Below are 7,352 nucleotides of genomic sequence, written 5' to 3'. Positions count from 1 at the left end.
AAAGAAGGGGAGGGTAATGAATGTTGGAGGGGATGTGGCAAAATTGGGACATTAATGCATTGCTGGTAGAGCTGTGAACTGATCCAGTCATTCTGGCTGGCAATTTGGAATCATGCTCAAAGGGCTATAAAAGAATGCCTGCCCTTTGATCCAGCCATACCATTGTTGGGTTTGTACCCCAAAAAGATCATAGATAAACAGACTTGTATGAAAATATTTATAGCTGTGCTTTTTGTGGTGGCAACAAACTGGAAAAGGAGGGTATGTCCTTCAATTGGGGAATGGCTGAACAAACTGTGGTATATGCGAGTGATGGAATACTATTGTGCTAAAAGGAATAATAAACTGGAGGAGTTCCAGGCGAACTGGAGAGACCTCCAGGAACAGATGCAGAGCTAAAGGAGCAGAGCCAGAAGAACATTGTACACAGAGACTGATATACTATGGTAAAACTGAATGTAATGGACCTCTGTACCAGCAGCAATACAATGACCCAGGACAATTCTGAGGGATCTATGGTAAAGAACGTTGCCCACATTCAGAGGAAGGACTGCAGGAGAGGAAACATATAAAAAAAAACAACTGCTTGAACGCATGGGTCGCGGTGGACATGATTGAGGGTGTGGACTCGAAACTACCACACCAATGCAACTACCAATAATTTGGAAATAGGTCTTGATGGAGGACACATAACAAAACTAGTGGAAATGCGCATTGGCCATGGGTGGGGGGAGTGCGGGGGGTGAAGGAGAAAGTAGGAGCATGAATCATGTAACCATGTTAAAAATGAATATTAATAAATTAAAAAAAAAAGTCAGGAAAGCTAGCCACCAGAAATCCAGGAGCTCAAGGCTACACTGGGATTTGCCAGAAGTTAAACTGAAGGGAGTAAAGTCCTGATCAGTCTGCTCAGACCAGTCTAGTGATATTAGAGACACTGACTCATCCATCCATCATCTATATCACCTTTGGGGGTGAACTTTGTGGAGAGAATGATACCATAAAGCTGTGTTAAATTTGAATTCATTCTGCCCAGGGAACAAAGTAGTAGAGATTAGAGTAAAGGGCCCAGATATTGAGGGGGAATGTTTGTACTTTTGTTCCTGCCATATCTTCACAGTAAATATCTCCTTATAAAAACAAAACAACAAACTAATTAATTATAATTTGTTAAATGCAAATAGCACTAACCAATGGTAGTTAACAGTTTGGAAAACACATCAGAATGGGGATCAGACTGATGGAATTAGAGAAAACAACCCGATCTTTCAAAGTTACCCTAGAGCCCTATAGAAGACACACACACATGTATGCATGCATGCACACACACATATTTTTAAATTTGAAAGTATTACAGAAATGTTAGTGACTATCATTGCCTTCTTGGAGGAACTTTCATTTCCTTCCTTTGCCTTATTCAGAGAAAATCAAAAGCTACTCTTGGTATACTGGATGACTTGTCTTCATATTTATGTTAGTCTTATAAATTAAATCACACAACTGGATGCCACTGAGCCTGAGTTTAGTAAATTTGTAAAGCTGAACAGGGTGGGCTTGCTCCACTACACCACACTACAGACCTTGACAAAACAGGGCAGCATGCTCAAACCTAGTTCAATGGCTGCATGGAGGTGCTCATGCACTCTGAAGGTTGAGTGCTGATAAACAGCAGTGGCCATCATTTGGGGACAATCCTGAACTACCTTCAGGATGAACAGTGGCTTTGCCAGAGGGCCCTCAGAGGCTGAGCAAGCTATTGGGTGAGGCATGGTAAGACAGTGCAGGGGCTAACTGAGGATTGGCTTGGCCCTAAAGAGTGAGAGCTTTTCCCCACTCTGCCTTGTCCCCATGAATACATCTCTAAGGAGGAACAGCAGCTTCTAGCTAGCACCACTAAGCCAGTGGTGAAACTGCTACACCATCGAGGTAGCAACAAATACTCCTTTACCAGCGCATCAGGCAACAACCTGCTAAAGAACATTGAGCTGTCCAACAAGCTGGCACTGTGCTTCTCAGTGTGGTTGCTCTTTCCCAAAGATGTACTGGGAGATAAAATCTGCTGCTGATAGTTAAAAGATTGCCAAAGTCTGCTGTACCTCCATATCTAGAGCAGTGATGGGCAAACTTTTTAAAGAGGGGGCCAAAGGAAAGGAAATGTTCATCTGTAGGGTCTGTTTCTAAGGGAACTCTTTCGAAGTTTCATTGTATTGTATCCTACTCATTGTATTCGTCAGATTAGGAATAATGTTGTGGGGCTGGATAGAGCATTTCAGGGGTCTGCATCTGGCCCACAGGCCATAATTTGCCCATCACTAGTCTATACCACTGATAAGAAGCAAACCAAGATGAAATTCCCAGAGGCAAGGATCTTTGAAGATACATCAAATATCCTGATCTGCAGGATAACCCAGGGACCTGACCCTGCTCTTCCAGACTCCACTTGGGGTACTGCTGCAGGAGGTGGATCTGGGCAGAGAGAAGATGAAGATGGACAGGAGCATCAAGTACATAGGATCCATGTCAGATGGTACACTACCCATGATGAATGACCCCCTTGACAGTAGGCTGTCATCAAGGACTGACTTTTCATCAACCCTGCCCTTATATTTGTTCTCCCCTCTTATTGTCACTACCACCATAATTCTTCCAATCTCTCCCTTCCCAGGACTTCTACCCCAGCTTGGCTAGTCCTAGCTTTCCTCTCCGTACTCTCTATTTCAAATTAGTGGCATATGACATTTAGCCCTTTTAACCTTCCTTATTGCGCCAAGTCCATCAACAACATAGTACATTCCAAGGCACATACTACAATATGTGTCAAAATGTCACATTTCAGTTAGATTCACCCCATTCAAACCACTTGGATATGATGTTCTCCCACTTTCTCTACCTTCTCCCTACCTCAATTTCTTATATTCCCCTATCTTTACAACTATTATAACTGCATCCTTCTCCACCTCTCTCTGTATTCTTTGACACTCAATCACTTTTTTTCTCAAAATTCTTTTCTTTCTAGGTTTTGATAACACTGCTATTTTCTGGTTCTTCTACCCATATGACTAATCCCTCTTAGTTTCCTTTGCTAGATCCTGCATCCAGATTATGCCTGTTAACTTGGAGTATCTTCCCAGGCTCTTCCCTTGGCTTTTTTTGCTTCACCTTCTATACTATTTCATTTAGTGATTACATTGGCTCCCATTAGTTCAAATTTCATTTTTTTGCAGGTGATTCTTTGCAGAATTATTATTCAGATGTATTTATCTTGACCTAATTTATCTTCTTGCCTTCAGTCTCACATCTCCAGCTGCCTCTTGAACACATTGACCTGGAGGTTCTATATTTATCTTAAACTCAATATGTCCAAAATTAAACTTATCTTTCATCCCAAACCCTTTCTTCTTCTTAACTTCCCAGTTACTGCCTTGCAATTTAGATGCCATCCTTGACTCTTTCTCATCCCCCATATCTGATATTTTTGACTAATTCTGTTGATTCTACTATCTAAATATCTTTCTAATATGCCTCTTTCTCTCCTCTGACACTGCCACCCACCCTGGTATACTTCCTCATCACATTATGGCCTATAATATTTTAATAACCACTTTGTTCACCTAATCCTGCCTCATGTTTCTCCTCACTCTGTTCCCTCCCCATTTGGCTGTTAAAGTGATCTTTAAAGCTCAAGTCTGACCATGTCACCCCTCTCACCCAATCCCCTCTAGTCATCCAACTCCAATGGCTCTCTATTGATTCCAGAGTCAAATATAAAATCCTGTTTGACTCTCAAAAATCATTGATGACAAAATTTTTCTCAGCAACTGCTTCCCCAAACTCTGACCTTTGACAAATGCTACATCACTGTTGGACTTTATTTCCTTTCTCTATTCTATGACTGTAACCTTATATCCCATGATCCACAGCTGTACTTCTCAGCATCTTCACTGAATAAGTTTTTAAATATTTGAAGGGAAAACATTAACTTACCAACAACTACAAGAAGGATGTAAGCAATCTCTTTTTGTTTCTTGATTATGAACTCAGAGGGTCTGAAAGCTGGAGAAACCTTCTTAACTTTGTGAGAGACCAGTAAGATATATTTTGAAATGATTAAATGGCTGGACTTGAAGAATAGCCATCAATGATTTGATGTTACCATGGGAGAAATTCTCTAGTAGAGTGTCTGTATTTGACAATATTCTGTTAATATTTTTATAGATGACTTGAACAGTGGAATAGATAGCATGCCTATCAAATTTGCAGATGTAACAAAACTGCAGATAACTAATATTCAAATGCTAACTAATAAGAATCAGACTCCAAAGAGATCTTGAGAGTCTAGACCAGAGGGGTCAAATATATGGCCTACATGTGGCCCATAACACTCCCAAGTATAGCCCAAATTAGATGAAAATGTAATTAGTAAAAATTTTAACAAAATTAATAAAAAATACAATAAAATATAGGTAACATTAAATGTTAAAAGCAAAATAATATGTGACCCACAGGAATTCTTACATATGGATTAGTGGTTCCCATTTCTATTTGAATTTGATACCACTGGGTTAGACCATGGTGTTGACTATAATAAGATGAAATTTAGTGGAAAAAATGTAATTTATCATACTTGGGTTTTAAATTTTGATTTCATTAGTATAAGACATGGAAAGACATAGTTAACAATTTGTCTGAAAAAGATCTGGGAATTTTAGAAGACTGAAAGCTCAATATCAGTCAGCAGTGTATCATGGAAGGCAAAAAAGTGAAAGCAATTTTAGGCTCCATTAATAACTTCTTAGAATTAGAAGATAATAGTCACACTGTATTCTTCCCTTGTCAGCCCATATTTTAAGTATTTGATTTGATTCTGTGTACCATAGTTAAGAATATACATTGATCATCTGAAGATTATTCAGAAGAAAGAGACAAGAATGGTTGAAGGACCCTAAGTCCGCATATATAAGGAGTGGTTGAAGGAGCTATATTTAGCTGGAGATAGGAAGACTCAAGAGGAGGCATAAAAGGTGTCTTCATGGCTGTCTCAGGGAAGATGCCTAGAATTGTCTTGTATGACCCAAGAACACAAAACCAAGAATAATAAGTGGAAGTTGCAAAGAGGTAAACATAGGTTTGATACTAAGAAAAAATTCCTAACCATTAAAAGTAGAATGTTTTGCCTGGGAATGCACTAGGTTCTCCTTTCCTAGAGGTCTTCAAGCAATGGTTGATTATTATTATTGATTATTATATATGTGGCAAGGACTCTTTTTCTTTTATGAGTTAAACTAGCTGATTGCCAAGGTCTCTTCTAACTATTAAATTCTGAGATTCTTTGAAGAAAACCAAAGAATTGCTTTCTCTTGCTCCTGATGTCATGTTGGATGCTTGCCCAGGCTAGATGTTGGTCAAGTATCTAATAAATAAGAGGCAGATTCTGGTTCCCCTCAAGCTTAAGGACTGTAGCTGTATCCAACAAAGTGTGGATTAGAAACTTAATTTTCCAAATTCCAGAGCCAGTCCAGGAGATCACTGTATTTATCATGAAGCCCCAGCCTCAAAATTTGGGAGGGAGGGTGAAGAAAACCCCCAAACTAGCTGCCTTGAACTTAGAAAACTTTTGATGTTTGTCTGCCTAGTACGTGGGTAACTTCTAAAGACCAAATCAAGGGTTTTGATTTGTTTTTTGAGTAAGAGGACTCCAAATAAGACACACACCACTCTTTCTCAACATGACTACAAAACAAAAAGTATACAGCTCAATAGAGGACTAATATGCAGAGCATTAAAAGACATTGCCTCTACCCTATAATGTAAGTAGAGAAGGTGGAAATAGGAAAGTGCTAAATGTAGCCTGAAATCACATAATGGAAAAAACATACTCAGCCTCAGAACATTTGTAATATTATAGCTGAGGTTTGGATTAAGTTTGTTACTCCGGGGCAAAGGGAGGACCTATTCTTCCCAGGCAGTCTTATAACTGCCACTTTGTCTCCATGTGCCAGCCAAATGACTCATTCAGACCTGCTTACTAAGAAATAGCATTGGTGGGTTAGATACAGCCTCAAGGAGATCAGCTGCTTACCATCTTAGATAATGGCTCCAACCCACCAAATATAGGCTTCTTAAAACATTTTTGCACATGCTCACATTCAATTGGTATGTTATAATGGAAAACTAGCTCTTAGGTTCTAGTTCTGCCTCTTCCACTCACTAGTTGTATAACCTTATGCAAATTACTTAAGATTTCTTAGCCTCTGTTTACTAATCTAGAAAATGGGGATCAGAATACACCACCTGACTGTTTCACGGGGTTTCTATGTGAATCAAATAATATAAAATGTGTCAAAATGCTTTGAAAACATTAAATTATTAATTCAAATATAAGGCTTTATTACTATGCATTAATCACCTTTTATGCTTTTCTGTTGACTTGAGAGAATTGTTGCAAATAGTAGAAGTATAAAATCAAATGAAATTAACAGAGCAACTAGTATTTTCCTGGTAGTATTTAAAAGCACTGAGTTAATTGGTTATCATGGATCTTTGTCATCCTAGGCAATAATGTTTATTCAAAAATGAAATTATTAGAATTCTTTCCTCAAAGTTCACTTCAACATTAGCCCTTAAGATAGCTCAAAATTTGTTGAAGAACTTGTCTAAAGGATATGTAGTTGGAAAATTACTGTCAGTTTTTTCCCCTTACAAGCAAATAAAAAGCTAGGAAATAAACAAAAGAACCATAGGAAATCACATAATTTTAAGGCTGAAAAAGGGACCTTTAGTATTATCTGGTCCAATCAACCCCTTTCTTTAACAAGCAATACAAATAAGGAACAGAAAAACTGTGACTTGCCAAAGGTTACAGAGCTAGTAAATATTAGAGCCAGAATAGAAACAACACAATCTGTAGTTATTCACAGACATCATTTTACTCTTTAGGGTTGGCATAACAGGTTGTCTTCCAAAGCAATAGTGAGGCTAGCATTTTCAAAAGATTTAATGCCATGAGAGAGAAAAAAACACAATGCTATGAGCAGATGAATGCAAAGGAATCTAGAAAGTCCTTGTTTTTTCTTGTTTAAAAATTAATAAGAGAAATAACTATAAACATGGTAAAACAAGGAAAGTTATGTTCTCTGTAATTACCTTTCTATGATATTAATTTGATACAAAAGGACTCAAATACATTTTATACAATTTTCTCTATAGGCTATACCCCAGACCTCCCAAGCTATCTCCTTCACTCTTCTCCCCTTCCCTTCACACACACACACACACACACACACACACACACACACACACACACACACACACACACNCACACACACACACACACACACACACACACACACACA

General features: G+C 38.5%; 1 pseudogene; it reads left to right on the top strand.

Annotated features, from left to right (window-relative positions):
- Positions 1-2,549, top strand: part of LOC123241526 — a 136,670-nt pseudogene extending 134,121 nt beyond the window's left edge.
- The last annotated feature ends 4,803 nt before the right edge of the window (positions 2,550-7,352 follow it).

The sequence above is a fragment of the Gracilinanus agilis genome, chromosome 3 (assembly GCF_016433145.1).
Source record: "Gracilinanus agilis isolate LMUSP501 chromosome 3, AgileGrace, whole genome shotgun sequence".
NCBI classification, from domain to species: domain Eukaryota; kingdom Metazoa; phylum Chordata; class Mammalia; order Didelphimorphia; family Didelphidae; genus Gracilinanus; species Gracilinanus agilis.
The sequence above is the reverse complement of the archived record's forward strand: the minus strand, read 5'-3'. Positions and strand labels throughout refer to the sequence as shown.